The 16,492-nt window shown below is 46.8% G+C and overlaps 1 protein-coding gene across 3 annotated transcripts in view; it reads left to right on the top strand.

The window, feature by feature from the left end:
• Positions 1-358: 358 nt before the first annotated feature.
• Por (cytochrome p450 oxidoreductase) overlaps positions 359-16,492 on the top strand; it is a 48,311-nt gene continuing 32,177 nt past the window's right edge. The window contains exon 1 of one of the 3 annotated variants that reach the window (XM_074075697.1): positions 359-494. The gene's annotated coding sequence lies outside the window, so the exon portion shown is untranslated. The other 2 variants (XM_074075699.1, XM_074075698.1) reach the window with 2 other exon arrangements.

Below are 16,492 nucleotides of genomic sequence, written 5' to 3'. Positions count from 1 at the left end.
CATGGTCAGGCGGTGGCACCTCAGATCTGCTCTGCTTGCAGCCTCGCCATTTTCAAGGTGAGGAAACCAAGGGTCGTGGAGGACGATCATACACGAGCGACAGCTGACAGCAAGAGGCTCCACGAGGTGACGCAAAGCCACGACCCCGGGGTGACCCATAACAGTGGACAGCGCGCTCGGGGGGAACAACAAGGTCGAACGCGGAAACTGCCGGGACCGCCCGCCCCGGAACTGAGTGCCTGGCTCGGGGGCGTGGCTGTGCCGAGACCCGAGGGGGCGTGGCCGAGACGGGCCGTACCAAACAGCACGAAATCATAGGGGAGGAATAAAGGAGAGGCCCGCTCGCCCTGGCAGCGCGCGTTGTTCTAGTGGGCGGGGCGGCAGCTGCAGAGGCCACGCCTCCACCCCCGCGGCCGCGCGGGCGGTGGTAGCGCCTCAGTGGTGCGGCCCTGCGTCCTGCCCAGGTGCTGCAGAGAGCTGCGGGGCTGTCGGCGGTGAGTGTGCGGATTGTAGGCGCCTCCTGGGTGAGGTCGGGATTTTGGGGGATGGGGAGGGCTTCGTAGTGTCGAACCCCTTTGGCCCTCCCGGCCATCGGCGTTGGCACAGGCTCTCGTTCCGGTGTCGCTGCGCGTCACACCCGACGATCGCGCGAAAGGCGCGGCTCCCACCTCGGCCCTTCTTCCCCTCGAGTTAATCTCGCGTCGCGGCGTGAGGGTCGCGGTTTCCACAGCCCACGACGGAGCGTGCTGGGTAGGGTCCGAATCTTAGCGTCTGAGGGGCTCCAATCTTCCCCTCTTTCCCGGGCTAAACTGCTTAACTTCTCCAAGCCTCAGTTTCCCCATCTGTGCGACGAGGCTGGGGAGGCAGCAGAACAAGGGGTCGCTCGAAGGTGGTGCCCGATGATTGTAACATGAACTAGACCGTGCAGCAACAGGTAGCTTCGGTTGAGGCTCCTGGGAATCTCCCGGTGTGCATCCCAGGACCGGTGACTCTGCCAGGCAGGTTCCCCAGTGGCTTCTGCGACACACTTTTTCCAGCCTCTCCTGGACAGCGGTGACACCCTCACCTGTGGGAGCAACTGGGTAAGAGGTTCTGGTGTGCTGGGCGGCTGGAGGGGAGCATCAGGGCGCCTGACCTCCGCTTTTTTCCTTTTTATTTCTCAAGGCGAGTCACCATTACTGAGGACTTTGGGGTTCAGCAAGCTGCATGCTGCAGTCTTTGCTTTGAGTCAGGGCCGAGCTGGGGAATAATGCAAGCTTAAAGAGAGACTCCACTGGTGTAGGAGGTCCTGGGTTTGAATCTTGTCATTGTGACAGTATGCATGACTTCTTTGATCCTGTTTGGGTTTCAGTGGCCCAAATGCCACCTTACTCTGACGTTTTGAGGTTCAAGATAAGGTCTGGAGAGTGGTGTTGAGAACTGACATCTTTGTAGGCCAAGCAGTTATCTAACCTTCTGGGATCTGCTGTCTCCTCAGTGCTGCAATTCCTCGGTTCCCGTTTGTGGGGAAGGCATTGCTTCATTAGCCATACACAAACTACATCTACGCACGTCCCTTTTGAGTGGTGCTGAGGTTGGCTTGCTTGAAAAAACACAAAGGGACCACTTAGGGAACCCAGACAGTCCACTTAAAGAGTTCTTGTTTCCCTTTTGACCGAGTGATTCTTTTTGTTTTATTTTGAGACAGGGTCCAAATGTAGGCCAGGCTACATTTGAACTCGTGATCCTCCTGTCTCAGCCTCCTGAGTGCTGGGATCACAGGTGTGTGCCAGCCCGTCCAGCTTAAGAGAGTGATGTGGGTGGGTACCTGTTTCATTGAGCAGATAGTTTAATCACGTTCACAAGTGGCAGGAAATAGGCCTGCCTTTGAGAAAATGGAATATTAGCTTCTAATTGTGTTCAGTGGTCTCACCTCTCCAAAGGTCTTCTCTCTGACCCTTGACCCAAGGGTCAAGTTGTGTTTAGAATAGAACATATCCCAGGGATGTACTTTGGCACCTGGAAGTCACAGAGTTAACTGTAGCCAGGGTAAAGTCAGGTGAATAGTAAGCTGGGTGGATCGCCTGGGTAGTAGGAGTGTCTAACCAGCCACTGGGGATGTCTGGGGCCTTACAAACCTGAAATTTCAGGACCTGCCATTGATTCTGAGTTGATGCTCCCATAACCCCTTGAAAATCAGGCTTTGCCACAGGTAAGTCCACATATACTAAGGAGATAAGACTCTTTGAAATCAGAACTGCTTGGCAGTTCAGATTTGCCTGTTAAGTCCATGGAACATTTTAAGCAAAAGACAATCTAGCTCTTAAGAAACTTGGAAGCCGGGTGCCAGTGGCTCACGCCTGTAATCCTAGCTACTCTGGAGGCAGAGATCAGGAGGATTGCAGTTCGAAGCCAGCCTGGGCAAATAATTCGCAAGACCCTGTCCTGAAAAACCCTATTACAAAAAAAGGACTGTTGAAGTGGCTCAAGGTAAAGGTCCTGTGTTCAAGCCCCAGTACTGAAAAACAAAGAAGAAAAGAAACTTGGAAGGGGGGTGGTGCTGAGGGCTGGGGGTGTGGCTCAAGTGGTAGAGCTCCTGCTCAGCCAGTACAAGGCCCTTAGTTCAAATCCCAGTACTGGCAAGTGGAAGCTTGTGTAGTGACAGAACCTTTTGTGGTTCCAAGTGGCCTCCCATCCCCACAACAGCTTGGCTTCCTTGTCCTCAGGGAGCCATGCCCAGGATTGGGAAACAGACAAACTGAGGGCAGGTGCTGGTGGTGGCACTGCGTGTTGTTTGGCACATCATGCCAAAGGTGCTTTGTCAAGTTCATTTTTAAAGTAGAGGGGGTGTGGCTCAGTGGTAGAGCGCTTGCCTAGCTTGTTCAAGGCCCTGGGTTCCATCCCTAGTGCTGCAATTAAGGCGAGGAAAAAAGTGAAACGGAGAAGGGACTCGTCACATAAACATTTATTTTTATTTATAAAAATTTAAGTGCTCATTATTTAAAGAAAATTTTTACAGAAATATGTAATACAGATAGTGTCCTTCATAGCCTTATACTGAGATTAAAAAAGTCACTACTAATGGTATATTTTTCTTCACATACAAAAACATTTATTTTTTTAAAAACTCTTATTTTTTTATTTTCTGAAATTTAAAAAATTTTAATTTTGTTTGGTGGTACTAGGGCTTGAACTCAGGGCCTCACACTGGCTAGGCAGGTGTTCTACCACCTGAGCCACGCCCCCAGCCCTTAACCTCATTCTTTTAAAGACCAATAGTCTAGTGTCTAGTATCAAAAAAGTGACTCCAGTCGTGACTGTTGTTGAAGAAGCTTTGTGTCCTATCAACTTTCTGCTGTTAGGAACAATGCTGGGGTGAGTTGCCTGTTCTTCTGTTTGTGTACTTGAGCAAATATTTTTGTGTAATGAATTCTTAGCAGCAGAAGAGCTGGAAGGGTGTGTGCAAACTTTGCATTGTATTTATTTATCTAACAGATTCTGGTCGCCTGCTATGCACCTGGCTCAACCTGAGGTGTGTGTGGAGGGGCAGTATAGAAGTGAATAAGGGATGAATTCTTCCTGGATCTGACTTTCTCGTGGGGTAGAGAACCCGTGTTAGAGAGGAAACTAGCACAGAAGAATGTGTGCATGTGTGTGTGGGGGGGGTGTTATGGCTTTAAAGTTGCTAGGTAGTACCAAAAGGTGCTATTTTGTTACATTCTCACTAAAAAAAAAAAAGCACTCAACTTTTTTTTTTTTTTTTTTTGGCAGTACTGGGGTTTGAACTCAGGGCCTCATGCTTGCTAGACAGGTGCTCTGTCACTTGAGCCACTCCACCAACCCAGCACTCGGCTTTTTTTTTTTGGTGGTGACTGAGGTTTGAACTCAGGGCCTACACCTTGAGCCAATCCACCAGCTGTTTTTTGTGATGGGTGTTTTCGAAATATGGTCTCATGAACTATTTGCTCCGGTTGGCTTCAAACTGTAATCCTCCTGATATCTGCTCCTCAGTAGCTGGGATTATAGGCGTAAGCCACTGGTGCCTGGTAGCACTCAACATTTTTAAATTCAGAATTCCAAGCCCAATTGTGAAGGCTAACTGCTACTGGCAGAGATGTTTGTGTTTCAGGGAAAATTGAGCCAGACTACTGTTTTGTAGTATTTATATACACAGTCCTCCTGCTCCCACAATATCAGAACTTCAGGTTCTTCTGATGAACCCCCAATGTTCATGTTCCAGTGTCCCCTTCATGCTGGGGCAGCCATGTCAGAGATGGGCTCACTTGCTAGAGGGTATGAGGGCAAAACCAAGGCCTCACTCCAGGCAGGCTGCTTCCAGACCCCTTGTTCCTTTTGTGCTGTTTTCTCATCTTTTGGCTGTACAGCAGTAGTTACTTAATGGAGGGGAAAATCCTAATACACGTAACCACTGAAAAATGTGTCAACTCTTCACTCTCAGTACCACAAAGCAGCCAGGTGGGGTAGCATATGCCTGCAGCTCCAGCACACGGGAGGCTGAGGGAGGAAGATGGAGAATTCGAGGCCAGGCCTGGGCTACATAGCAAGAGCCTGTCTTAAAAGAAAACAAAAATAGAACCACTGCCATGATGCACAAGTAAGTGTGGGCCACCTTACACATCTCTTGGCATGTTTCTTACAGGATAAGAAACATGAACATCTTCCAGAGCTATTCCAGAGAGACAGAGAATTTCGGTTGCTCTGTTTTTATGTTCTACACAGGCTGCAGAGGAGAGCTTTTTCCTGTGCAATTCTTTTAGCTGGGATAGATAGACTTACAGTGGATGAAGCTGTGGGCTAGAGGCAGCTTACCTGCCCACGCCAGCCTTGATTTCATCAGTTCAATTAGGGAAAGAGTCCCTGCTCTACCTGCTCTGCTTCCTGGTATTACTCAGAAGGTTGCTTCTTTTTTTTTTTGTGGTACTGGGGTTTGAACTCAGAGCCTTGCATTTGCTAGGCAGGCGCCCTGCTGCTTGAGCCAACCCCCAACCTGTCTTTTTTTTTTTTTTTTTTTTCTTTTTTTGAGAGAGGGTCAAACCCTATAGATAGCCCTGGCTGATCTGGAACTCAGTCTGTAGCCCTGGCTGCCTTTGAATTTGCCATCCTCCTGCCTCCTCCTCCCTAGTGTTGGGATTACAGGCACACCCCATTGCACCCCACTAGAAGGTTGCTTTTATAGCAACCTGATTCTTCCTGTTCTTGGCAGAGCTAGGTCCCTGTGGAATGACACTTAAAATACTGTTTAGTCCTCGGGCTGTGTCAGAGTGTGGGCTTTGGTTCAGGCCCTTGAGACTCCGTTGGGGAGGGAAGCAAACACTGAGCAAGCGTGGCAGAGTGTGCTGAATTCACTGGTGATGGGTGTGAAGCGCTTCTGAGCTGGGCCTGGTGTGCGTTACAGGAGCAGAGCGTTGGCAGCAGAGTGGATGGGAGCTGCCTTTGGGATTGTACAAGGCTCCCCTGGACAAGTGCCATTTGAGTTGGGTCTCGGCAGGCCACTAGGAATCCTAAGTTTCATGTTGACCCCCGCTCCGGGGGGCCTGGGGTATGGATTGCATGAGACTGAGGTTGTGTGGTGGGCTTGCCTTCAGGGGTCTTATGAACCATGCAAACTGCCAGGAAGGCTTTTTATCTTATTTTTTAAATTTTCATTTATTTTGTCTTTTGGAAACAGGGTCTTCCTATGTAGCCCAGGCTGGCCTTGCACTCACATCTTGCCTCCTGAATGCTGGGATTACAGCTTTATGCCACTATGCCTGGCTAACTTCTTTTTAAAATTTAAATTACATTCACTCTTTATTGATACGTAAAGACATAAAAGTTACACATATTAATAGGTAACATGGTATTTTAATGCATGTGTCACTGTGCCATGTTTAAATCAGGCTGAAGACCTCTGTGTCTTCAAACATTCATCATATCCTTACAGTGAAAATTTTCAAACTTCTTTTTTTTTTTTTTTTTTGGTGGGACTGGGGTTTGAACTGAGGCCCTTATGCCTGCAAGGCAAGCTCACTGCCACTTCAGCCAGTTTGGTTTTCAGATGAAGTCTCACAATTTTGCCTGTGGCTCGCCTTGGATCTTGTTCCTCCTCAGTAGCTGGGATTAGAGTCATGAATCACCATGCCTGGCCCTTATTTCACTTTTGAAGAGGCGTCTTGGGAGGTGGCAGATGTGAGCATTGTCATTTCACTGGAAGGCTGGAGGCTGAGGCCTTTCTGATTTCCTTTGTATGGCATTGGTACATAGCTAATGCTTTCCAGAAATTCATCAGTTTCAAGAATAAGCTAGAATGTTATGATGCCCTGAACTGTGGTGCCACGGGCAATGGTCTGAGATTTGAGTTCTTCAAGTGACAGCCCTGGTATAAAAATAGAATGAAGAGGCTGGCTTTTGTTCACATGGCTGTAGTACAGGGAGGATGGTGGACTCATTGAGTCCCCCTGTGGCACTGACATCATTGAAGATCATAGTCCCTTTTACTTTATCTCCCCATCTGTCTTCAGTGTCTTTCCTTTGCCCTTCCCTCCCTGCCCCATGCCCAGAGTTCAGCGTTCGCATCATCACTCCCTCTGGTGTTTATGTCCACATCTGAGAACACAGTGACCTGTCATCCTTAAGTCACGTTGAAGTCATTGCACTAGGTTAACTGGGTGCAGAGAAAAGTTGGCAGGGCCACGTAGGAACATGTGAACCTGTGGTTACCGTCTCAGCACACATGTGCAATGATTCGGTCACCTGGGGCTAGTTTTCAACACTGCAAACAGTGATGGTGGCTCTTGAACACACAGGAGCCTGGATTGGCCAATTGTGCGGGCTCTTTCAGGGTCAAGTTTAGGTTGGTACATATTCCAGGTTTACAGAGTTTTCTATCTTGGACTTGTGGTCTGTGAGCAACAGCAAGGCTATTTATTGGTCAGAACCTTTGATGGTTTATGAAACCACACAGTATCATGTGCACACGCTGGCCCCGGGCCCTTATGTAACAGTATTTGAGGGCTGGGGTGGAGCTCAGTGGGGGAACATGTGCTGGGTGTGGGTTTCGCTCCCAGCATTGTTAATAGTGTTCTTATTATGTGATTTGCAACTTTGAAAGGTCAGTTCTGGGCACCAGTGGCTCACGTATGTAATCCCAGCTACTCAGGAAACAGACATCAGGAGGATCGAGGATTGAAGCCAGCCAGGGCAAATAGTCTGTGAGACCCTATCTCGAAAAAATCCATCACAAAAAAAGGCTGGTGGAGTGGCTCAAGATGCAGACCCTGAGTTCAAACCCCAGTACCACAAAAAGAAGAAAGCAAAAGTCAATTAGTGCCTCCACAGCAGTGAAAGTCCCCATCCAGTCTACCCCCCTGACAGTGGCCTCACCATCTTCCTAGTCCCCAAGGCTCTATGGATGAAAGATACCTTTCCCTTTCCCTGGCACCATTAAGTCCTCTCAGTCTTTGATCTCTGAATCTGCAGTCTTAGGGTACCCCCCTTTTTTTTTGTTTCTTAAAACAAGAAAGAAAAGGAAAGAGAACAGAGCAGTGGTACTGTTGCGGGGCGGGGGGGCTACCTAGATCCATCAGGCCAGATTCTGGGGCTTCAGGCTCAGTCATAACACACTATAGGGGCATGGGAGCAAGAGGACAGTCACAGTCATGTCCTGTAGCAGGCAGGGGTAGAGCTTGGGACCTGGTACAATGAGTGGGAAAAAGTGCTTTGCCCCAGTGGAAGGCAGTCAGTCCTAGTGGAGTGCTATGTGCTTGGTACCTCCCACGTGCTGTCCTGCCATCTTGATAGGAAAGTACAAAAGTCTACCTTGCCTTTTTGCCACTTAGTGGGCACTGCGCTGTGCAGTGGAGTGTGACCTGGCACCTCTGGTCCAGGACATCTTGTTCCTTTAGTATTTATTTAGCACATCAATATTGGGTTGACCTCCATCTGTGATCATCCTGATCTCATCTTTGGGAGTAGCTAGGATTACAGGTGTAAGTTATGGTGTGTGACTGGTCTTAGTTTTTAAAAATCAGGTTGATAGGTCACGAGTTCTTGGGCAAGTAGTCTCTGGCCAGTTTTGCCATCAGCTCCCCTTCCATGGCCTTGAGCAAATTTGGCACACCTTCTGTCCTCCAGGTGTTTCTGTGTTCCCTGCATCTCTGACTGAGCCTTCTGAGAGTTCACGCAGGGAATCATCTTGAGAGGAAGAGGTGTGGTCAGTTCTGGACAGAATCATTGAGACTGGGGCTCTTGACAGCTTCTCCCCAGCATCCCCACCCTGGAAGTTACATGTGAGATGATGGGTGACCAGCAGAAAGCTACTTGAAGTGCTCTAGCTGGCCTGTGATAAAGTCAACCAAGAGGCCAGTGAATGTGGGCTGTGCTCAGGAGGAATTTATCTTGTTCTGTGTTGCTGTGGTCTGGATTTGGTTTAGGTGTGTCCTTTCAGAGGCTCATGTGGTAGAAGCTTAGTCCCCAGTGTGGCCATGTCAGGAGGTGGTGGGACCTTGAAGAGGGGGAGCTTGGTGGGAGGTCCTTGGGTTAACTGGGAGCATGCCCTGGGGGAGTACCTCTCATTGCCTACCAAGAGATAATGTGATTTCTTCCTACCACACACACTCTTGCTATCCACCACCACCAGAGCTGAGCTGATGTAGGCACCATCCCCTTGACTCTGCAGACTCTGAGCTAGTGAACCTGTCTTCTTTTTTTTTTTTTTTTTTTTTTATTTATTTTTTTTTCATTTTTCTTTTATTATTCATATGTGCATACAAGGCTTGGTTCATTTCTCCCCCCTGCCCCCACCCCCTCCCTTACCACCCACTCCACCCCCTCCCGCTCCCCCCCTCAATACCCAGCAGAAACTATTTTGCCCTTATTTCTAATTTTGTTGTAGAGAGAGTATAAGCAATAATAGGAAGGAACAAGGGGTTTTGCTGGTTGAGATAAGGATAGCTATACAGGGCATTGACTCACATTGATTTCCTGTGTGTGGGTGTTACCTTCTAGGTTAATTCTTTTTGATCTAACCTTTTCTCTAGTTCCTGGTCCCCTTTTCCTATTGGCCTCAGTTGCTTTAAGGTATCTGCTTTAGTTTCTCTGCGTTAAGGGCAACAAATGCTAGCTAGTTTTTTAGGTGTCTTACCTATCCTCACCCCTCCCTTGTGTGCTCTCGCTTTTATCATGTGCTCATAGTCCAATCCCCTTGTTGTGTTTGCCCTTGATCTAATGTCCACATATGAGGGAGAACATACGATTTTTGGTCTTTTGAGCCAGGCTAACCTCACTCAGAATGATGTTCTCCAATTCCATCCATTTACCAGCGAATGATAACATTTTGTTCTTCTTCATGGCTGCATAGAATTCCATTGTGTATAGATACCACATTTTCTTAATCCATTCGTCAGTGCTGGGACATCTTGGCTGTTTCCATAACTTGGCTATTGTGAATAGTGCCGCAATAAACATGGATGTGCAGGTGCCTCTGGAGTAACAGTCTTTTGGGTATATCCCCAAGAGTGGTATTGCTGGATCAAATGGTAGATCGATGTCCATCTTTTTAAGTAGTCTCCAAATTTTTTTCCAGAGTGGTTGTACTAGTCTACATTCCCACCAACAGTGTAAAAGGGTTCCTTTTTCCCCACATCCTCGCCAACACCTGTTGTTGGTGGTGTTGCTGATGATGGCTATTCTAACAGGGGTGAGGTGGAATCTTAGTGTGGTTTTAATTTGCATTTCCTTTATTGCTAGAGATGGTGAGCATTTTTTCATGTGTTTTTTGGCCATTTGAATTTCTTCTTTTGAGAAAGTTCTGTTTAGTTCACATGCCCATTTCTTTATTGGTTCATTAGTTTTGGGAGAATTTAGTTTTTTAAGTTCCCTGTATATTCTGGTTATCAGTCCTTTGTCTGATGTATAATTGGCAAATATTTTCTCCCACTCTGTGGGTGTTCTCTTCAGTTTAGAGACCATTTCTTTTGATGAACAGAAGCTTTTTAGTTTTATGAGGTCCCATTTATCTATGCTATCTCTTAGTTGCTGTGCTGCTGGGGTTTCATTGAGAAAGTTTTTACCTATACCTACTAACTCCAGAGTATTTCCTACTCTTTCTTGTATCAACTTAAGAGTTTGGGGTCTGATATTAAGATCCTTGATCCATTTTGAGTTAATCTTGGTATAGGGTGATATACATGGATCTAGTTTCAGTTTTTTGCAGACTGCTAACCAGTTTTCCCAGCAGTTTTTGTTGAAGAGGCTGCTATTTCTCCATCGTATATTTTTAGCTCCTTTGTCAAAGATAAGTTGCTCATAGTTGTGTGGCTTCATATCTGGATCCTCTATTCTGTTCCACTGGTCTTCATGTCTGTTTTTGTGCCAGTACCATGCTGTTTTTATTGTTATTGCTTTGTAATATAGTTTGAAGTCAGGTATTGTGATACCTCCTGCATTGTTCTTTTGACTGAGTATTGCCTTGGCTATTCGTGGCCTCTTGTGTTTCCATATAAATTTCACAGTAGATTTTTCAATCTCTTTAATGAATGTCATTGGAATTTTGATGGGAATTGCATTAAACATGTAGATTACTTTGGGGAGTATCGACATTTTTACTATGTTGATTCTACCAATCCATGAGCATGGGAGATCTCTCCACTTTCTATAGTCTTCCTCAATCTCTTTCTTCAGAAGTGTATAGTTTTCCTTGTAGAGGTCTTTCACATCTTTTGTTAGGTTTACACCTAGGTATTTGATTTTTTTTGAGGCTATTGTGAATGGAATTGTTTTCATACATTCTTTTTCCGTTTGCTCATTGTTAGTGTATAGAAATGCTAATGATTTTTCTATGTTGATTTTATATCCTGCTACTTTGCTATAGCTATTGATGATGTCTAGAAGCTTCTGAGTAGAGTTTTTTGGGTCTTTAAGGTATAGGATCATGTCGTCTGCAAATAGGGATATTTTGACAGTTTCTTTACCTATTTGTATTCCTTTTATTCCTTCTTCTTGCCTAATTGCCTAATGTGATTTCTTCCTACCACACACACTCTTGCTATCCACCACCACCAGAGCTGAGCTGATGTAGGCACCATCCCCTTGACTCTGCAGACTCTGAGCTAGTGAACCTGTCTTCTTTATAAAATTACCCTGCCTCTGGTGTTTAATTACAGCTACAAAAATGTACCGATACATGGCCCTGGAGAAATTTCCTCTTCATACAGGTATGACATGTGATGGAGTTGGGTATCTTTTGTAACTAGAAGGCTGCACTACAGAGCAGTAATTCTCATGACCCAAGCTTGTCAGTACAGCCAGGTACACAGCTGTCTTGGTGTCTGTCAGTAGGGAATTAAGCCATCAGCCTGAAGGAGAGTCCTATGGCCTTGTGTACCTGTCCTGGGCCGGCAGCACCAAAGGGTTTTGTCTCCTTAACTCACGGGACATCACAGTCAAGGCAGTAAAAAGTCACTTGGTTAATGGTTTAGTAAACTGTGGCTGCTTTTATGGACACACGACAGTCCTGTGTCCCATAGTGCTGGGATCTCACTATTACTGACTTGCTCATGTCATAGAACTGAAAATCACAACAGCCTTTAATGCGTCACAGTGGCCTGATGTCAAGGTGAAGTGCTAGCAGGGTGTATGTGTGTGAGAGAGAGAGAAAGCAAGAGAGCGAGAGCGAGAGAGTGCTGTCTGAGCCTCTGAGGCCTCAACTTGGTGGCAGCATTAATTCCCGCCAGCTGTGGCAGAGGTGGCCCAAGTCACTTGTTGGGCAGAAGCAAGGTACTCACACACAGCCTGCTGCTGGCTGAGTCTGGGTGGCTGAGCTGTACTGGAGGACTGGGACCGTTGTGAGCCAGGAGCCAGGCTACACCTTCCTTGTCTTTTGTGCCATTTGGGTAGCAGATAATAGCTTGGCTTGCAGCAGAAGTGGCAGTCAGGGTCCCACAGGGTCCCTGAATCACACTTTGGACGTTGCTGGCTTCGGGAACTTCAGTAGTTTGCGTGGTCTCTACATCTTTGAATCTGTGTCTGTCAAGTGGTGAGATAAGGCTTCTCTCAACAGACTCATCACTGGAGAGAAGAAAGGGCCGATCAGGTTCCTAGTGTGCTGCGTGGCCCCTCCCACCTCCTCTCGGCTCCTGCATAGGGAACTGGCAGGAAACCCGTCGCCGCTAGCTGTTCAAGGCAGAGGTTTCCTTCTCCCGACTGCACTGCTGAGGGCTTTTCTATTTTTGAGACCCAAGGATACCCACTCTTGTTCTCAGAGATGATAAATCCGGGTCACCAGCTACTTACACAATGCTTGCCTGGGTAAATGCTCACTTGAACGATACAGGAAGAGCTGGAGGCCTGACTCAAGCAGCCTAGGCCTGCCTAGTGAGCGCCAGGCCCTGAGGTCAAATGCTGGGTGCTAGGGCTCATGTCTGTAATCGTAGCCTCTCAGGAAGCTGAGATCAGGAGGACCGCAGTTCAAAGCCAGTCAGGGCAAATAGTTCACGAGACCCTATCTTGAAAACAACCCATCACATAAAAGGGCTGGTGGAGTGGCTCAAGGTGAAGGCCCTGAGTTCAAACCCAAGTACTGCCAAAAAAAAAAAAAAAAAAAGAAAAAAAAAAACCAGTAAAGGAACAAGGTAGATATGTGCCCAGAGATCCAGGGATGCTGTAAGGAAGGCCTGGTGGCAAGGATGCTCTTTTTTAATTTTTTACTTTGTTAATTAGTTAATTTTGTGGTGTTGGAGAGAAACCATAGACTCAAACTTGTTATGCAAGCAGTCTGCCACTGAGTTACACCCAGCCCCTAGCTTTTTTCTTTGGTGGTGCTGGGGTTTGAACTCAGAGTCTTGCACTTGCTAGGCAGGTGCTCTACCACTTGAGCTGTGCCTTCAGCCTCCCCCCACCCTTTTTTTTTTTTTTTTTTTTTTGCTTTAATTATTTTTCAAATAGGGTCTTGAGTTTTTTGCACTGGGGTCGGCCTCTGTCCACAATCCTCCTACCTATCTTCCCAATAACTGGGATTACAGGTGTGCCCATTCATGCCCAGATATATATCTTTTACAGCAGAAGAAAAATCTTTTTTTCCAGTTAAAGATTTTATCACAGTTGACTGTAACCAATCTCTCTTTTGATCTGGAACAGTTCCTTATTCTTTGTCTTTTATGACCTTGACATTTTCCAAAAAATCAGGCCATTTCTTTGTAGAATGTCCCTTAGTTTGGGCTCCTATGATGTGCTCTTGTGATAAGAATCAGGGTGTGTATTTTGTATGGCCAGTCACAGAAATTGTACTGTCTCCATTCACACCACAGCAAGTGACTCTGATGTCGTTGTGTCCCAGTATTAGACCACTGACCTTTACTGCTTGGTCATGGCAGGGATGGCCAAATTCTCCACTGTAAAATCCTGTTTTCCCTTTGTAATCAGAGGCTACTTATCAGACTTTCCCAAGTCCTACTGCTCATGATTGTCTGAGACAATGGTTGCTGCTTGCAGTTTGAATTTGGTTTCCCCAAGACTTGGTGTTTTGGAAACTGGGTCTCCAGTGTGAAGGTGATGAGGCCTTTAAGAGATGGGGCTTAGAAGAAGTACCTGGGTCATGGAGGTGCTGCCTGCAGAAGGAGTAGTTGGTGTACATCCTGTGGGATCCTGGTCAGTTCCTGCAACAGAGCTGTTACAAAAACTTAACCTGGCACCCGAATTGCTCTCTGGCTTCCTGTCCTGCTGTGTGATCTCTCTCTCCTGCACACACTGCTGCTGTGATGCCATGGTGTGTGACGCAGCCCAAGTTGCCCTCACTAGCGTAGCAGGGATGACAGGCATACACCACCACACCAAGCTTTTTATTGCTTGAGATAGGGTACTTTTTGCCCAGGCTGGCCTTAAACGACAATCCTCCGGATCTCTGCCTCCTGAGTAGCTGGGATTATAGATGTGAGCCACCATGCCAGCTCACCTTGTTAATAGTTTAGAAGATTTTTACCCCTCTGTCCCTGAGACATGTTGGTCTCCAGTTTTCTATTTGTCTGGTTTTAGTGTCAGAGCAATCCACGCCTCATAAAATGAGCTGGGAAGTCTTCTATCTTCTGAAAGAGTTCTCATAGATTTGGCATTTATTTCTCTCTTAAATGTTCAATCAAGATTTGCCAATTAACCATCTGGTTCTGGAGTTCTTTTTTTTTTTTTTTAATTTTTTTGGTGATATTGGGGTTTGAACTCAGGGCCTCACACTGGCCAGGTAGGCATTCTACCACTAGAGTCACTCCATGTGCCCTTTTTTGTGTTGGGTTCTTTCAAGATAGGGTCTGTCAAACTCATTGCCCAGGCTGGCCTCGAACCACCACCCTCCTGATCTCTGCTTCCTGAGTAGCTGGGATTACAAGCATGAGTCACTGCATCCTACTGGAGTTCATTTTTGCTGAAGATTTTTTTCCTACCAGTGATAACTCTTTGGTAGATTCAAGTTGTCTTATTTTTCATGGCTGAGCTTTGCTGGTTAATTTAAGAAATACATGCATTTCATGTAAGTTATCAAGTGTTGACAGAAAGATGTTAATAATTTCCAGGTTACCCTTTTAATGGCTGTAGAGTCTAATGGCACCCCTGCTTCAATGACTGAAGACTGTAAGGACACCCCCATTCATTCCGTGCAGTGGTGACTTGTGCCTCAGTCCAGCTAGAGGCTAATCCTCTTTGAAAGCAACTTTGATACTGACAATTAGGAAAATTCAGATCGAGGGATATGGCTCAAGTGCTAGAGAACTTGCTTAGAGCACACACGAGGCCCTGTGTTTAATCTGTAATACTACACACACTCAAAGGAACTATAAAGATTTAAGTCTAGTTGAAAATGTAAAGATTTTTATAAAAAACAAAGCTATTTGTCTAAAGGTGCCTTTCCTAATGTTATTTAGGGAAGTCAGAGGTCAGAGACGACTTGAGAATCAGATCCACATTTAATTTAATCTCTACCTCTAAACAGTGGTGTGACCTTAAGCAAACCACTTCAGCCCTCAGAGCCGTGGGCTGGATGTGGTAGTGTGCACACCTGTGATCACAACTACTTGGGAGAATCAGTGAGACACCACCTCAGCCAAGAAGCTGGGCAGGGTGGTATATATCTATAATCCCAGCTACTGTGAAGCATAGCTACAAGGATTGCTGGCCCTAAGCAAAACTGTGAGATCCTATCCAGAAAAATAACTAAAGCAAAAAAAATAGCTGAGGGCATGGTCGAAACCCCTGTATTACCAAAAAACAAAACAAACCCTCTGGGCTCTGATTTCAGCATTTAGAAGGAGATAATAGCCCAGCTGGGGAGATTTCTCCACTTCCTTGGGGTGGATTCCTCTCTTTCCTCTCCAGCCCACAGGGCTTGGTGAATTCTTTTATAGCATTTCCCCATTTGTCTGCAGTGTAGACTGTTTCCTTGGGCAGACTGAAGGTCTGTACAGCAGACCATGTTCTTTTCATACCTTTTCCTCTGCCTTAGCCCCTGGCCTGGCCTACGTTTAGGTGCTCGGGGAAGGATTGGCAAACAACAGCAAGCAGTGGCCCATCAGGTCAGTGGACTGACTACTCACATAGCCAGGAAAGATACCATGTAAAGAAGCAGCAGGAAGAAATGGCTCAAAAAGTAGAATAGTAGTCAGGCATGGGTACATCTGTAGTCTTAGCTACTCGGGAGGCAGACAAGAGGAGGGTCATGGTCAAGGCTGGCTCAGGCAAAAGCTTGAGGCTCCATCTGCAAAGGAAGCAAAAGGACTGAGGTGTGCTGGGTGCTGACAGCTCACGCCTGTAATCCCAGCTACCCAGGAGACAGAAATCAGGAGGACTGCGGTTCAAAGCCAGCCCCTGCAAATAGTTTGAGAGCCCCTATCTCAAAACCCATCACACAAAAGGGCTGGTGGAGTGACTTAAGTGGTAGAGTGTGAGACCCTTAGTTCAGATCCCAGTACTACAAAAAAAAAAAAAAAAAGTATTGTGGTTGTTGAATGCCTGCCTAGCAAGTGCACTCACTCTCCTGAGGGAGGGCCAGAGGGGTGGAGAGATGGAGAGAGGAAGGAAGGGAGAGAGCAGGGAGGGGGGGAGGTTTTTTTTATCAGCGTATGTATGTGTAGCACATTATGTTTGTGTGAAGGTGAATTCTAGAGAGAAAGTAGCTTTGTTTGGGGTGGGGGAAGGTCACAGTCATTCTTTGCTCTGTAACCCTGAAGCACAGTGATACTTGGATGGGATTGATGAGCTCCTTGGAGGCCAGAAAGTCCCTCAACCCAAGAGGTGGGTGAGTGACTGGACAGAGGCCTGCGATTCCTTTCCTCCTCCAGCTGGAAGGAGCAGGAGGACGCTATCGTGAGCAGTGCCTCATCTGGGGATGTCATGGGTCTGGAAAGCCCCTGTGTAGACACGGCACTGGCTTTGGGAGTGGCAGGCTGTGAGAGTCCACCTGGGAGATAGGCATAGGCTTTTCTCAAGACCTGCTGCCTTTGTGGGGCTCCCTGTCTCCACAGCTCTTTCCCGA

This window comes from Castor canadensis, chromosome 6 (genome assembly GCF_047511655.1).
Source record: "Castor canadensis chromosome 6, mCasCan1.hap1v2, whole genome shotgun sequence".
In the NCBI taxonomy this organism is placed as follows: Eukaryota; Metazoa; Chordata; class Mammalia; order Rodentia; family Castoridae; genus Castor; species Castor canadensis.
Note: the sequence above shows the minus strand (reverse complement) of the source record. Positions and strands in the feature narration are given on the sequence as shown.